The sequence below is a fragment of the Myotis lucifugus genome, unplaced genomic scaffold (assembly GCF_000147115.1).
Source record: "Myotis lucifugus unplaced genomic scaffold, Myoluc2.0 scaffold_30, whole genome shotgun sequence".
Taxonomy (NCBI): Eukaryota; Metazoa; Chordata; class Mammalia; order Chiroptera; family Vespertilionidae; genus Myotis; species Myotis lucifugus.
In genome coordinates, this window is record NW_005871078.1 from 5,028,634 (window position 1) to 5,044,761 (window position 16,128).

General features: G+C 37.7%; 1 pseudogene; it reads right to left on the reverse strand.

Moving 5' to 3' along the window:
* Nucleotides 1–4,196: 4,196 nt before the first annotated feature.
* Nucleotides 4,197–8,378, reverse strand: LOC102434901 (annotated as a pseudogene).
* Nucleotides 8,379–16,128: the final 7,750 nt, after the last annotated feature.

Here is a 16,128-nt window from a genome sequence, read left to right on the forward strand (position 1 = left end):
ATTGTCATAGGGTCATTTTGAGCTTAAATCAGATTCTATCTAATAAAGAAAGGCTTCAAAGTGCCAACCAGAGAGTAGAGGTTGTATCTATAGTGCTTCTCTACCAACTTTGGCATTTTCCCAATCAGCTCTATCTGCACTGAACAACTTAACCGAGAATTTGGAGCTAATCTTTGAACAGTATGGAGATAGGTAATCCAGATAAAAGTGAAATAATGTCTAAAGAAAATGGGTACCACAAGCTGGAAGTAATAAATAATTTTGAAAAATATGTACATGAAATAAATTAGGCTAAAGGAGTTGGAGACCCATTAAGCTTTGCAGTGGTCGGCAAACTCATTAGTCAACAGAGCCAAATATCAACAGTACAACGATTGAAATTTCTTTTGAGAGCCACATTTTTTAAACTTAAACAATATAGGTAGGTACATTGTTATTAACTTAATTAGGGTACTCCTAAGGCTTAGGAAGAGCCACACTCAAGGGGCCAAAGAGCCGCAGTTTGCCTACCACGGGCTAGGGCATTCCATTTCCCTGGATGCAGGGGGATGGTGGGTGGTGGTTGTAGTAGCATGGGAACTTAGGTTGGGTACAGAATTAAATAACATTTGGCTGGGATTGACTGTATACACATAATTGAAGTATGAGGAGGTGAGACAGATGCAGGGAGAAATCAAATAGAGGCCCTGATAACTGCTCCATGAAAGACCCTAAAAGAACAAAATATGAATATAAATAATCAGAGGAAAGCAAGAAATCTAAACAAGATCAAAGATGGAAGTGGAATTGGTGATGGGATATGTACGCATAATTTTCCTAATTCCTAAGTGACTGGCATGGCTTTTTATAAGGAAACTAGAGGCCCGGTGCACAAAATTGGTGTACGGTGGGGGGGGGGGGTGAGGGTGGTGGGGTGGTGGTGGTGATGGTGGGGTCCCTCAGCCCGGCCTGCACCCTCTCCAATCTGGGATCCCTCTCACGATCCAGGACCGCTGGCTCCTAAACTGCTCACCTGCCTGCCTGCCTGATTGCCCCATAACTGCCCCCCTGCTGGCCTGATCGCCCCCAACTGCCCTCCCCTGCAGGCCTGATCACCCACAACTGCCCTCTCCTGCCACGATCTACCTCCTCCAACAGGACCTGCCTCCTCCACCCCACGTGGAGCCGTGGGACCCCCAGGCCTCACGACACAGAGCGGCCGCTGGGCCCCGCCTCCACTGTGCATGCAGCCATCTTGTGGAGGCCATCTTGTGGTGACCATCTTGTGGTGACATCATGTGCAAGGGCCACCTAGGCTTTTATTATTATAGATATTAAAAACGTTGACACCTTCCTCATGCTGGCCTGAAATGTGTAATTTCTGCTCTGCTATTCTATCCACCAAGCCAAACTCTATCCATCCTTTCCGGGTGGATTTAGTTATGCCTCCCCAACACAGTCTTCTGCAATGACAGAGTCAATGATTCTCCATGATGGCTGTGCAGTAGAATCAATGACAAGTTTTTTATTTTGATTTTGTATTCCAGTGTCCATACCTGATCTCAGACAATAATATCAGGCTCTCAGAAAATGTGTTCTGGGTAACTCTATAGTAGATGCACTTTTAGAATTTCCCCAAGTGCATTCAGGAGTAAAATTAGACCTCTCTGATCTCATACTTCTTCAAATCTTATGACTTAACATATACTGATCTAGTAGAATCTGATCCTAAAGTGCATTTTCTTAAAGTTTCCTTTGATAATTATAATAATAAAAATATAAAATTTTATTTCTTCTTTTTAGAGTAGTCTGCTTTTCCTCTTTTTTTTCACTTTTTTATTGTCTAAAGTTTTAGATATGTCTCATTTTTCCCCAATTGCACCCCCTCCCCACAAGCCATTCCCACCCAGGCAAGCTCCCACCACCCCAGTGTCTGTGTCCATTGGTTATGCTGATATGCTTTTCCTTTTAAAGTGCATGTTTCTAGTGTTTCAAAATTGGTCAGGATTTATCTCCCATATGAGGGCTTTCCTGAATAACTGGAAGGACAGTGTGACAGTCTGGCAAGTCACTTAAACCATCTGAACTCTATTGACCAAATAAAAATTATAAGACTCAGTCCTGCTTGGTTCAATTATATGTGTACCATGGGTTAAGGAGTGTTCTATTTCACATAACACTATAGGGACCTAATTAAACTTGAAAGTAAGCACGAATATTTTGTGGGACTAAAAGACAATCAAATCAGTTAACCAACTGATAGCTGAAGGCAGTTTAGCTTTCCATTATCTGTGGGAATAAAACTAGGACCTTCAAATAGAGAAAAGGTACATTACCTTCAACTTAAAGTATCTTAGATCTGCTCTTCATAGACACCACAGTGAGCAGGGAAAAAAATGCTATTAAGTACTTGGATTTACTATTGGTTTATAAAGAAACCTTAATTGTAAAGAGGATGGAGTTGGTTTCCAATGAATATCATTAATTTTTCCTCCCAGGAAAATTAGCATTAGAAAACTAATTGTTCCTCTCATTTATTTTAGTAATTTTGTCTTGAATATTGTATATTATTCTTGGTTTATGTGTTGTTTTTCCTGCAGTTAGTCTGTTGCTTGTTTTATCTTTTAGAAAATATTTTATTTTGCTTCTTCTGGAAGTTTTTAGCTATAGTTCTATGTCACTCAGTTTAATGGGAATAGATTGCTTCTGAGATAAAAGAGAGTTCTGGAAGATGTAAAGAGTGCTAGACTGCCCCAGCTTTGATAAGCAACTCTTATCAAAGTTTTTATGGTGTGATGAACAGTTGGGAAATTAGTTCCAAGTTAACCATAGTTTCAGCCAAGGTGCCCTAATCATTACTGCTACATGTTTCCAAGACTGAGAAAGTGGTGTTTCTCAGGATGCAGTAAGTTTCCATCCACTGGGCATATCAAAGTAGAAAGAAGGCAGCAAGAAATAGAGAAAGTGATGTATGGTTCAATCACATTAATGTTTTTCTGAGAGCATAGCAGTCACATTTCAAGATACAGTGCCAGCAAAAAAATTTGGTCCTGGTTTATTACAAGATTCTTTCATTTTTCTGGGCCATTCATAGCTGTCACAAACAAACCAACAAACCTTTCTAAAAAAGCAAAGAAACCCTTTCGATGTAGCTAAAACATTGTCACCGAGAAAAGAACACTTTGGTACCCCCTTACATTTATTAACCCTTTACTTACTGCTGCTATTTATTTCCTAGAAATTTCTTTTTTTACTTTGTTATTATTTTATGTATATCCTTTGATTTTCTTTTTATGGAATGTATGAAAAATTACATAATGCAATTTTTATGAGAAAAAAAAAATCATGGGAGAGAAACACGGAAAACAACCAAAATAAGAATGTAGCTGGATAAGTTAGGACACATAAGTATAATAAATAGTTTTAAGCTAGTGAAAATGATACACTAGAATATCAATGACTTGCAAATATATCTATATTTATTACTAGTTGGGTAAAGGAGGTTATATCTAGCAAATTTCCATTGACACTATTCTCTTGCTCTGTACTGCCAGAAAACTCCTACAAATGACATACTTCTACAGGAAAAATAATAAATTCCAAGAGAAAAATACATTAGGAAAACACACAGCCAAACTCACCATGAAGAAAGAAATGGGATTTTCTCAAGGAGAAACATTACCACAGAACTTTAGGCCCTTATTAAAGAAGCTCAGAGGTATGGGACCTGGGGTAAAGTTGACAGACTGGAGTAGTGTTGCTTATGTTACGACGGAGCTGTGGTTTTGGCTTCACATAAGGTGTTGAGCTGGAATGGAACCCTCTGCAAAGAAAAAAGGAATTGGGTGGCTGTGGAAACTGGCTTAGAAAAACCACAGATCGAGGGAAGCATCAGGAAACATGCCAATTACCAGATCTGTAATGAAAAAAAAATGTAACCCGGGTAAAATAAAAATCCGAATTACAAATCAGATGCTCTTAGTTCTGAATGTTTACTACTCATGAGGTAATTTGCTTGAAATTCATAAATTACCATTGGTCCCAACAGAATTTACAGCCCACAGTACATGAGACTCCCACAAAGAAAATCCACCCTTTAATTAAAAATATTTCATGCTTAAATGATAAACAGCAATAACTTATTCTGGGCACCTACTGATCAGAGAAAGGAAGAGAAGGCGAGACTGCTTTAAGAAGAGCTCAATCTCCAGCTGCTATCAGAGAAGGCAGTAGAGGTCACTGAGACCCACATTCTTTCTTGTTTTTTGCATTAGTGCTCTCAGACAGAAAACATGCTTTAAGAAGACATCCAGGTCTATTACTCTCTGCCTCAAGGCTCCTCCCAGGTAAAAGGTAGAGTCTTCAATAGCATTTTCCTCTATGTACAGATTTAGGATCTGCTTATATAGTGGAGCTGTGGGAATGATAACTTCATCAATATCGTTGTTTTCAGACTGATTGTCCATTTTCTCCAGAGCAGAGCTGAGTTCATCCTTCTTTCTCAAAAGTTCTATGTTTTTATCAACCTCAGCTGCTTCTTGATCTAAACAGATAACCATCTCTTCGAGTTTCTGATGACCCTGTTTCAGGTCCTCCTCTGTCCGTTTCAAGGCATTGAGCTCTGCCTGGGCGCTGTCCTTTTCCTCCTTCTGCCATCTCAGCTTTTCACTGACCACTGAGATGAGAAAAGCCTGGAAGGTGTCCTCGCTGATTAGCCATCCCCACTGGGACCAGCAGTGCTCACAGGAGGCTGGGAAGGTTATTGGGAACTTTTTGTGGCAGATACAGACCACCAGGTGGGTAAGAACAGCCGAGGTAATCATTAGGATCGGAGAGGTCTCAGGATGGGTATGGAAAGATTCCACTGGGCATACCTGGCATGTAGGACGTATTTGGCAGCCCTGTTCTGTTTCCTCTTGATAAAGACTGGCTTTATTAATGTACTTTCTATCCTCTGTAAACTTTTTGTGCTGGATGTTGGGGCTGACTATGCTAAATAAATTTGTTGTATGTTAAAAAAAAAAAGAAAAGAAAAATACACCCTTCCTGGAGATGACATTACAATTTTTAAAAAGGTCAAACTTGCCAAAACCGGTTTGGCTCAGTGGATAGAGCATCGGCCTGCGGACTGAAAGGTCCCAGGTTCAATTCTGGTCAAGGGCATATACCTGGGTTGCGGGCACATCCCCAGTAGGAGATGTGCAGGAGGTGGCTGATCGATGTTTCTCTCTCATCGATGTTTCTAACTCTCTATCTCTCTCCCTTCCTCTCTGTAAAAAATCAATAAAATATATTTTAAAAAAAATAAAAATAAAAATAAAAAAATAAAAAGGTCAAACTATACATAAAATTTAAGAACAATGCAAAAAGAGTCAACAAATGAAGCAAATGTGAAAATTAACATTTAAAAAACTAGGGATAAAAATGGTCTAAATATGACTAATTGGTATTAGTATTTAAAATTATTTTTAAAAATACAAGAAGGTACAAAACCCACAATGGAAGCAGTATGACAATAAAAAGCAAACAAAAACTAAATACGGAACAGAGCCAAATAAAATATTTCAGAATGACAAACATAATTATCAAAATTAAGAACACAAGAACATATTATATGGAACATTAACCTCAACTGAATAGGGATAATAAATTAGAAAATAGATTTAATTGTTTATACAGAACAAAGTAGGGTGAGATAAAGAGATAAAATACTTATAGACATGAAAGATAGTGAGTGGGAATCTAACAGACAGTAATTGAAATTCCAGAGAAGGTTGGAAAAATAATAGTCCAAAAGAAGTTAATGGCTAATAATTTGCTAATATTAAATGCTATTATTAGTTTTTAGATTGAAGAAGTTCAAAAAATGGGTAAGTGAAATTAGATGCATTCTATGTATCTCCTAGTGAAGGCTAAAAATCTCATGATCATCTCAATTGATGCAGAAGAGCATTTGATAAAATTCAATGTCCTTTAATAATAAAAAACTTAACAAATTAGGGATAGATAGAATTAACCTTAAAATAATAAAATCTACTTATGAAAAACCCATCGAGAGCACCAGACTCAATGGTAAAATACTTTTCCTCTAAGTCAGAAGCAAGGCAATAACCCCTGCTTTCACCACTTAATCTCCTTATTAGTTATAGTTCTAATCAGAGTTTCTGTTTCTTCATGATTCAGTCTTGATATGTATTGTGTTTCTAGGAATTTGTCCATTTCATCTAAGTTACCCAAGGTGTTGATGTACAATCGTACTCTTTTGTAACCCTTTTTATTTCTGTAGAATCAGTAGCACTGTCCCACATTCATTTCTGACTTTTGTAATTGGGGTTTTTATCTTTTTCTTAGTCTATCTAGCTAAAGGTTTGTCAATGTTGTCAATCTTTATACAGAACTAGTTATTGGTTTTGTTGATTTTCACAATTTTTAAAAATTTTCTATATGATTTATCTCTTCTCTAATCTTTATTATTTCCTTTATTTTGCTATCTTTAGGTGTAGCTTGTTCTTCTCTTTTTAGATTCCTGAGTTATAAATTTAGGTTGTTTATTAATATCTTTTTAATGTAAATACATATAGCTATAAAATTTTTTAGCATTACTTTTATTGTGTCCCCTAAGTCTTGGTAGTTGTATTTTTATTTTCATTCATCTCTAAGTATTTTTAAATTTCCTTTGTAATTTCTTCTTTATCCATTAGTTGTAAATTTTCCTGTTTTCCTTTTGTTATTGATTTCTAATTTCATTCTTTTGTGTTTTGAGAACTCATTTTGTATGATCTATCTTTTTAAATCTATTGAGACTTAATTTATGTCTTAACATAAAGTCTATACTGGAAACTGTCCCATGGGCACTTGAGAAGATGATGTCTTCTGTTGTTTTAGGGTAGAGCGATCTGTATATATCTGTTAGATCTACTTGTTTTATTGTGTTAGGTCTTTTTATTTCCTTTTAATCTTCTATCTATTTGTCTATCCGTTATTGACAGTAATGTATTGAAGCCTCCAACTATCATTATAGAGCTTCCTCCCTTCAATTTTGTCCATTTTTGCTCTTTATATTTTGATGGTCTGTTATTAGGTGTGCAAATATTTATAATTGCTATATCTACTTGATGTATTGAATAGTATATAATGTGGGTCTTGTTCTCTTGTACACTTTTTTTGACTTAATGTCTAGTTTGTTAGTATATCCTTCCCTGATCTCTTTTGACTACTATTTGCATGAAATATCTATTTCCATCCTTTCACTTTCAACATATTTTTTTCTTTGGGTTGAAAGTGAGTCTCATGTGGACAGCGCATAGTTGGATCATGCTTTATTAATTTATTCTGCCAATCTCTATCTTTTGATTAATAGTTTAATTCATTTAAATTTAAAGTAATTATTGATGAGAAGAGACCTTTGTCATTTTGCTATTTATTTTCTCAATGTCTTGTACTATTGTTGTTTCTCAATCCCTGAATTTCTCTCTTCTTTTGTGTTTATTTCATTTTTATACTGAAATGTTTTAATTCCCTTCTTATTTCCTTTTGTGTATATTTTATAACAATTTTATTTGTGGTTATCATGGGGCTTACATTTAACATGCTAAACTAGAATACTCTAATTTGAATTTAAACCAGCTTAACCTCTATAGCATGCAAAACTTTGTACCTATACCTCTCTAGCCTCAATCACATTCAGTTATTGATGCCACAAATTTACAATGTTATACATTTGTGTCCAAAACATAGACTATAAAAATTTTTAATACTTTGGTTTCAAAAGGAAAATTTTTGGTAAAAGACAAAAAGTGAAGTTACAAAGCAAATTTATAGTATTACTAGCTTTTAAACTAATGATTTAAAAAATGTATTTGTCTCTTAGATACTGAGAAAATCCAAAGTAGAATTACAAGCTAAAGTTACAATAATGCTAGTAGTTATAATCCCCTATGTATTTACCTTTATTGAGACCATGGTTTCTTTTCTTAAAATATATTTTTATTGATTTCAGAGAGGAAAGGAGAGGGAGAGAGAGAGAGAAACATCAATGATGAGAGAGAATCATTGATCAGCTGCCTCTTGCAACCTGGGCATGTGCCCCTGACTGGAATTGAACCCGGGACCCTTCAGTCTACAGGCCGACCCTGTATCCACTGAGCCAAACTAGCCAGGGTGAGACCATAATTTCTTCATACAGCTTTGAGTTTCTGTTTACTGTTCTTTCTTGGCAACCTGCAGGACTCCTTTCGACGTTTTTTGCAGGACAGGTAACAAACTCCCTTATCTTTTGTTTATCTAACAATGCCTTAATTTTTCTCTGACTTTTAAAGTACAATTTTGCTTCATATAAAATTCTGTTTACTATTGACTCTCTGGCACGTTCTGTAAATTGCTGGGGTGCGTAAAGTCATCGCTACATCTGCAGATCATGACTTCTGGACCCTGGTAGGCCTCATCAGTAATGTGTTCCAACCAAAGAGCTGAGCCCCAGATTCTTACTGATCCTCAAATAAGTCAGAATTGTCAGTTGGACTGGATGATTGCAGAAATTCAAGAATCCATAGTTTTCAGAGAGAATAAGAGCAGAGAAAGAAAACCCCTGAAATGAGGACTTTCAACATATTTACAAGTAAATTTGTGAAACCCTTTGTGGTTTGTTTATAAAGATGGCATCCGTTTGTAAGCCAAGGGAGACCTAGAACTAGTCACAGTTCCTCCCATCCCAAACATTCCTCTACCCTTTTACCCTGACTTGGTGGGATACCCAACAAATCAACCGCTCAGAGCCAGAGTAAGCACAATGAAAAGGCAAACACTGGTTTTAAAACCCGAGGTGTTTATTTTGGTGATTATTTCCACCTGGCAGCACACAAACCTCTGAATAATACATCCTGCTGCTGCCCAGGCCATTTTGCTGTGATACCTGTCAAAGGTCACCCAGGAGCCTGCAGAGACTTTTCTTTATTTCCTACTTTAGGGCAGAGGAATGCAGACTTCACTCCCTCAGAAATCTTATTTTAAAGATTAAGAAGCTGCACTTTTCAATTTCAGATTTTACCATATTGCAGGATAATATATTTAGGAAATTTCTTTGTTTATGGAATCCAACCCACACATATACACACACGCACAATCAAAGCATAAATTCAATGACATTTGCCTCTAATGTGACAAATCTATGTTGCATAAATCACCAGAGGGAAAATTCCAAATCTATAAATAGCATAAAAGGTTTTCATCTCCTTTTTCACTCAGTCAGAATCTTCTTATGAACAAAGGAGTGCTGAATGGTCATCCCTATAAAAATCAGAAATCTTATCATCTCTCCAATCTGATTTATAATTGGATTACATGCTAGGTAGAGGGACAAGAAATTATCACACAAACTTCAAAGAAAATATCTTAATATACTCCAGGGAACCATAGCTTTGTTTAATTATAATGTGTGGAAATGACCATAATACAAAATTATAATCATCTGTAGCATTCTTCTTGATCTAGCAATATAACAGCATTTATGAAGTGGTCATGTACTTTACACTCAAAGAAAAATGTATTACTAATGAGGGTTGGTGAAAACAGCAATTCTTTATTGAGAATTTATTGGAGCTCAGCACTTTGCATACTTTCTCTCTAATTCTGAAAGGACCTCATAATATATCATAATCAGCACTTCACAGTGAGGAGACTGGGGTTTCCTCAATGTCCTATAGCTAGTGTTATACTATATCAAGAAATGTTACAGGCAGGAAATAGAAAGCATGTTAGATATCTCTAGCAGAGATTCAATAGAGGGAATAAAAGTCTTTACAAAGTTGCTGGAAAGGTAGAAGAGATGCGAGCCTGGGGCTTTCAAGGACAATTGGTTTCCAGGTCACAACACGAGTTGTGATCTGAGGTGGGAAACTAGGATTGGAGCTTCTGCCATGACTGCCAACATCATAACGGCCTCATATCCCATCACACACTGTCACTGTCAGACCATTGCTAACTGCCACAGCCATGTAAGATGGTCCCCATCTCATTTCCACGTTCCAAACCTTTTCTGAGTAAATGTCGTGGGGAAAACCAAAGCACATCCAGAATTCTAGCTGTCAAGGAAAAGTGCTTTCTCCTACCATCCCTTGTTACACCAGGGGAACATTGGAGACAATGAAATGGGTGTGCTCTTACCTGAGAATACAGTCAACCCCTTTGTTTGCTCAGCATTTGTGCACATGCTTCTATCAATGAAGTTCCCAATGCCAACAATGAGAAAAATAAATAAAACTTTTTAACTCTCCCATGTAGCTTACACTACCCCCAATCAGAAGAAATAAATATTGGGTTTATCTTACAGGTATGTTCATTCTTATTCTATCTCTATTACCATTAGAACTTGAGATTCTATCACTTTGGGATTAAATTAACATTTTGACCATTACTGACTTGCTCTGTATAAATTGGTAAGAAAAATGGGGGGTGTTTGTGATTGTGTACATGAAAGAAGAAATAAATTATGAGTAGCTCCTAATATCTTTGATTCTGCAGCGGAGCACTAAAGATCAAACTACTGAAAATAAGAGTACCTAGTGGGATTTAGATATGGAGTCACATGAGGCTTCTTAGCAACAGCAATTCTATGCCTTGGGGGCACCAAGGGTAGCTGTCTTTTAACCATATAGACCAGATAGTAGAGATAGAGAGGAAGATAGACTTCCTCAGACCTATTTCTAGAAGACATTCCTGGATCCTGATCTCAGTATACTCACCACATAGCAGAAGGACTTGAGCCAAATGTATCCTCTGTGCATGCTGGCAGGCCCAAAAGAAAAGAAAAACGATGGGCAGAATTCTATATGCTCAGTTCTCCAATTCCAAAGGATTTTTCTTTAGGGAGGAATGAATTGGAAAGGGTAGTGGCAAGTTTCTTTCTATTTAGTTCAAAGAAATTGAGGTTCCTACTTTGGAATACAAAATTAGGAATAAGTGCAGATGAGGAGAGGATGATTTTTGTACATCCACTGTAAGAGCCAAATTTCACATGAACATTTTTAAGACAAATTATTTGTTAATATCAGTAGTGCCTTTAGTAATCAGCTGAAGGGAGAACATGGAGACTATGAATTGGTAACTCTCCTATATAATAAAGAACATCCAAGTAGTCACTTAGGTGGTTTAAGACCACAGAATGAAATGGTATGAACTAATTAGCAAGGAAGATTGATAATTGTAATCCATATGAAATAACAGGAAACTTTAAGAATCTAGATCACCATAAGATTGGTTTTACAAATAAGTTTGGAATAGGTCTCTTTTTCTTAACATTTCTGTGGGGTTTAGATTCTTTATATATCTGAAGCAGTATTTTAAAAATCATTATCAGTCCAGTTTATCTAAACATTTCTTTTTTAAATATATTTTTATTGATTTCAGAAAGGAAGGGAGATAGAGAGAGAGAGAGAGAAACATCAATGATGAGAGAATATCATTGATTGGCTGCCTCCTGCATACCCCACACTGGGGATCAAGCCCACAACCAGGGCATGTGCCCTGACTAGGAATCAAACTGGTTCATAGGTAGAAGCTCAACCACTGAGCCACGCCAGCCAGGCTATCTAAACATTTCTAAACTAGTACATGAGTTGAAATTCTGCCTTTCGCCATATGTGGTTAAATAAACTCTAATCTTGAAAAAGGTTTCTTCCTACTTTATTTCCCAGAGTGTAGGCTGACAGACTCTTGGATACTCCACTTTTTCACTTACTACTTGAGACATCCTTCCCATCAGCTTCAATACCTTTAACACCTACATTGATAATATCTATAACACCCTGGCTGCAGACAAGAATTAGTCATTTCCATTCTCTGTCACTCAGACAGATGTGTTGTGGTCTGGGATTATGACATCTGGGTGTAACAGTGTACTTAGTTTTCTTTTAAATGAATGAAATATGAGCAGAGGAATGATGGGGAAAGAGGCTTTCAGCTCTTGCTTGCTAATTAAAATAAATAAATAAATAAATAAATAAATAAATAAATAAATAGAGTCACACTCTGAAGCCATGATCTCTACCTCCAATTACCTACATTTTCTTGCAAATAAAAAGAGATATGAAATTTATGTATTATAATGGAGATCAATCAATTTCTTCACACAGCTCAAAATAGGAAATATTGTAAATTTATGCCTCTCATCACGGAACTGTTCTGGTACTGATGAGATATTCTTGTATGTCCTCATCAGAATCACATGCACTGCTTTAGCTTCATCAAAAGTATTTATCTGACTAGTTCCAAGCACATTATACAGCAGCAGAGAGGCTATGGCTGTCACCACACGATTTCAAAACTTTGATGATTAATCCCATGTGCTAGTAATGACAATACCCCTCATCTAATTCCAATGTTTCTATAGCCCCTATCTTCATTCTAAGCAACCTTCTTAGCTGTTGATAACAACAACAAAACATCTTAGAATTGGACTGCCAAGAGAAAGTTGGAAACAGTGATGTAGTTTTTAAAAATTGATAGTTATGCCCGACCAGCGTGGCTCAGTGGCTGAGTGTCAACCTATGACCCAGGAGGTCACGATTAGATTCCTGGTTAGGGCACATGCCCGGGTTGCGGGCTTGATCCCCAGTGTGGGGTGTGCAGGAGGCAGCCTATCAATGACTCTCATCATTGATGATTCTCTCTCTCTCCCTCTCCCTTCCTCTCTGAAATAGAAATATGTTTAAAACTTTTAAAAAAATTGATAGTTGGTTAATTTTATAATTAGATGGATGTATAGGTAAATAGATAAATTAATTTGATACATAGATTATAGATAAATTGGTAGATAGATAGAAACTAGATAAATACAGACATACATATAGATATGCCTATATATATACTTACATACACATATATCCATAAGTTAGATATACCAGACAAAATACACTCACCAAAATTTAATGGAGGATGTTATTATTTTTTCAGAGAAAAAGATTAATAAACTACTTTGGGTGGGTAGTGACATGATCAGAGTGAGTTCATTTCCCCCAAATATCCATTTCCTCTTCTTTCTTGATAAATAGAACTTTTAGGTTTTAACTAGGCCCATTGTTGCCCAGAATAATTTTCCAGGTTTGCTTAAAGTTATCGTGTGACCATATGACAAATACTGGCAAATGGAACTAAGCAGAAGTGTTATGTGCAATTTTGGGGGGAAAGTTTCTTAAAGAGAGGTGGAAAAGGTCATTCCTTTCTTTTGTTGACTCACCCATTGTGCTGATTGGAATACAGATGCCTGGAGTTGGGGAGCCACCTTGAAAGAGATTGGGACACACACACTGAGGATGGCAGAGAAATCAGGATTGGGAATTTCAGTTCCTGTTACCTTGGCACATCATACCAGCCTGGGACTGAGATAAGACTGCTCTTATGAGGGAGGGAAATAAACTTATATCTTATTTAATATCCAGCTATTGTGGATTCTCTGTTACAGGCAGCATAATAAAAGCCTAGTAAGTATTGTGGGTTACTAAAAACATTAAAATAACAAAATATGATCAATAAACTGTCTACTATGGGTATGGATTTCTGATGGAATATCCTTTTCTAAAAGTGCACAGTGAAGAGTATGGGTATGTAAGTTTCGAGGAGAAGCTGAAAAGGCTTAGATTATTTGCATAATAGAAAAAGACCTAAAAGACATTTGTGTGCCAGAAGCAAAGTGAAGCAAATGTTTTAGAGGAAAAGTGGTCAATGAGAGGAAATGTTGCTGATAAGGCAAATGAGATGAAAACTGGACTTGACCCCATAATTTGACAAGTCGGAGGTCATTGGAAACTTTCACAAGCTTAGTTTCAGTGAACTGGTAAATAGCTGAACTGGACAGCAAGAAAGAATGAGAAAAGAGGAATGAGAGAAAATAAACATGGACCATCTTTTGGAGAAATTTTACTGTAATTGGTCTGTAGCTGGAAGGGTGTGGGATCAAGAGAACATTTGTTTTTTAAAATGTGAAAAACAATAGCATCTTTTAATGCTAATGTGAATAATCAAATGGAGAGGAAGAAAGTGATGAGTTGGAAGAGAAAAGTGATTTGGGAGGGAGATCCAGTGCCCAACTTGAAGACTTAGTACTAGAAGGAGCATGGGTCATTGATACACAGTAACAGGAGAGAAGACAGGGTATGAAGATACAGAAATAGACAGTTTGGACACGTTTGATAATGGCAGCATGTGAAAATAGCACTTATATTTGAAATAATTATTTTTATTTCATGGTAAAGGGGTGTCTCTTCCATTAGATTTCAAGCTGTCTTTGAGCTTGGAAAATCCCAAATTAGTGTGTATGATGCATCACTGTGTCCTCATCATGAAGAATAGTTGCCACCATTCAATAAATGCCCAATAATGGATGCGTGAATGAATAATGCCTACACACACACACACACACCACCACCACCACCACCACCACCACCACCAGCAGCAGCAGCAGCAGCACCACCATCACCACCACCACCGTCACCACCACCTCAATTTTATCATGCTTCTACCTAGTTAGTATGTGAATATTAAGTTTTAGAGGTTATCATTCTAGAAATTCTAAATTTCTAGGCTATTATAATTCCCAAATATTCCATAGAATATTTCTTACATATGAACAAGATAAATATTTCTAATTTCCTGCTACATTTACAACCTTCCATAAGGAAAAAAAGAAAGCTGCGGGTACTTTCTTCTACATTTGTGCCACACAAATCCACTCCCTGGTCACAGTGAATTGGACCGAAAGACAAACAGCAGAGGCTCTTGAAATGAGCCACGATGAGAAAGGACTCTGCAAAAGCGTTCATCTATATTGACAAGAAAAGGGTATTTATATTGGATGTAACTACCAAGTATTCAGATTCTCTTCTTCTTGGGGTGCATGAATGAAAGGTACAGAAAGAGTAAGGCAAAAGCAGACAGAAGGCACTGAGAAGACTGATGTAGATGGTAGATAAAGAGTACTTGAGGCACTATAAGGGTTGTGGCACTGGAATAGGGAGCAGGGGAGGTCTTCCGGGCAGCTTCCTGGGATTGGAGGGTTGCTACAGTCACCACAGTAATCTGAATGATGTTTCAGTGTTTTCTGACACCTGGTTATGCAGCTCGAAAGGCTGTTCCTTGTCCTACCTTCCTGCAATAGCACCCTTTAAGTTAGTAAAAGCAAGACTCTCTGCAATCTCAAATGTACTGGTACATATTATTTATACTGAATTGTGTTCTTCATAGTACATTATCTCTGGTACTCTAAGCTTTATTTTTTATTAATATCCACATGGGGGGGAAACATATATAAAACTTTAAACAATAAAGGATTGAAAAAAATATCCACATGAATGTTTAATCAACTATAAAGTTTGTGAAGATACTGAGAAACCAAGATGGCGGCATAGGTAAACACGGGAGTTTGCTGCCTCGAACAACCACTTCAAAAATACAACTAAAAGACGGAACGGACATCATCCAGAACCACAGGAAAGCTGGCTGAGTGGATGTTCTACAACTAGGAGGAAAGAGAAAAGCATACCGAGGCTCAGAGGAGGCGCAGTGCTGAAGTAAAATACTAAGGTTCGGAGTGCATGTGGAGCGGGCTGGAGGCTGAGGGCGCGGTTGTTTTCAATCGGGAGGGAGTCTCAGGCTCTGAGCTCCAGTTCCAGGCGAGTCTCTAAGGATCCAGACTCATACGGGAGAAGCGGGACTGTCTGGCATCGCTCAGAACCCTAGGGCAGCTTTCTCTCCGTGGGGCTTGCAGCGACTACTGGGACACTGAGAAGCAGAGCCTCTGAGGGCAAGACTGAGAGCAGCCATAATTGCTAACCCAGCCCTGTTGATCCCGTGGGACCTGCCCTGCCCAAGCCCTGCAGGGAGGCTTTTGCTGGATAGCCTCAGGCAAAGGCTAGATTAGCACCTCCCTAGAGATCCAGGAGCCAGGAAGCCCAGAGGTCAGAGTGGGACCATCCAGCTTTAAGCTCCATGGAACCATAAAAGACACACTCAGGAGGCAGACTCAGTGAGCACCAAAGCCCCATCGAAGCAAGTCTAGCCCCAGAGGGGTGTCTCCAGCACAGAAGTTCTCCCACCGCAGACACAGCTGATTCTCACAGCCAATTGACCTGGAGGTCAATTCCTCACAGTGATAACTAC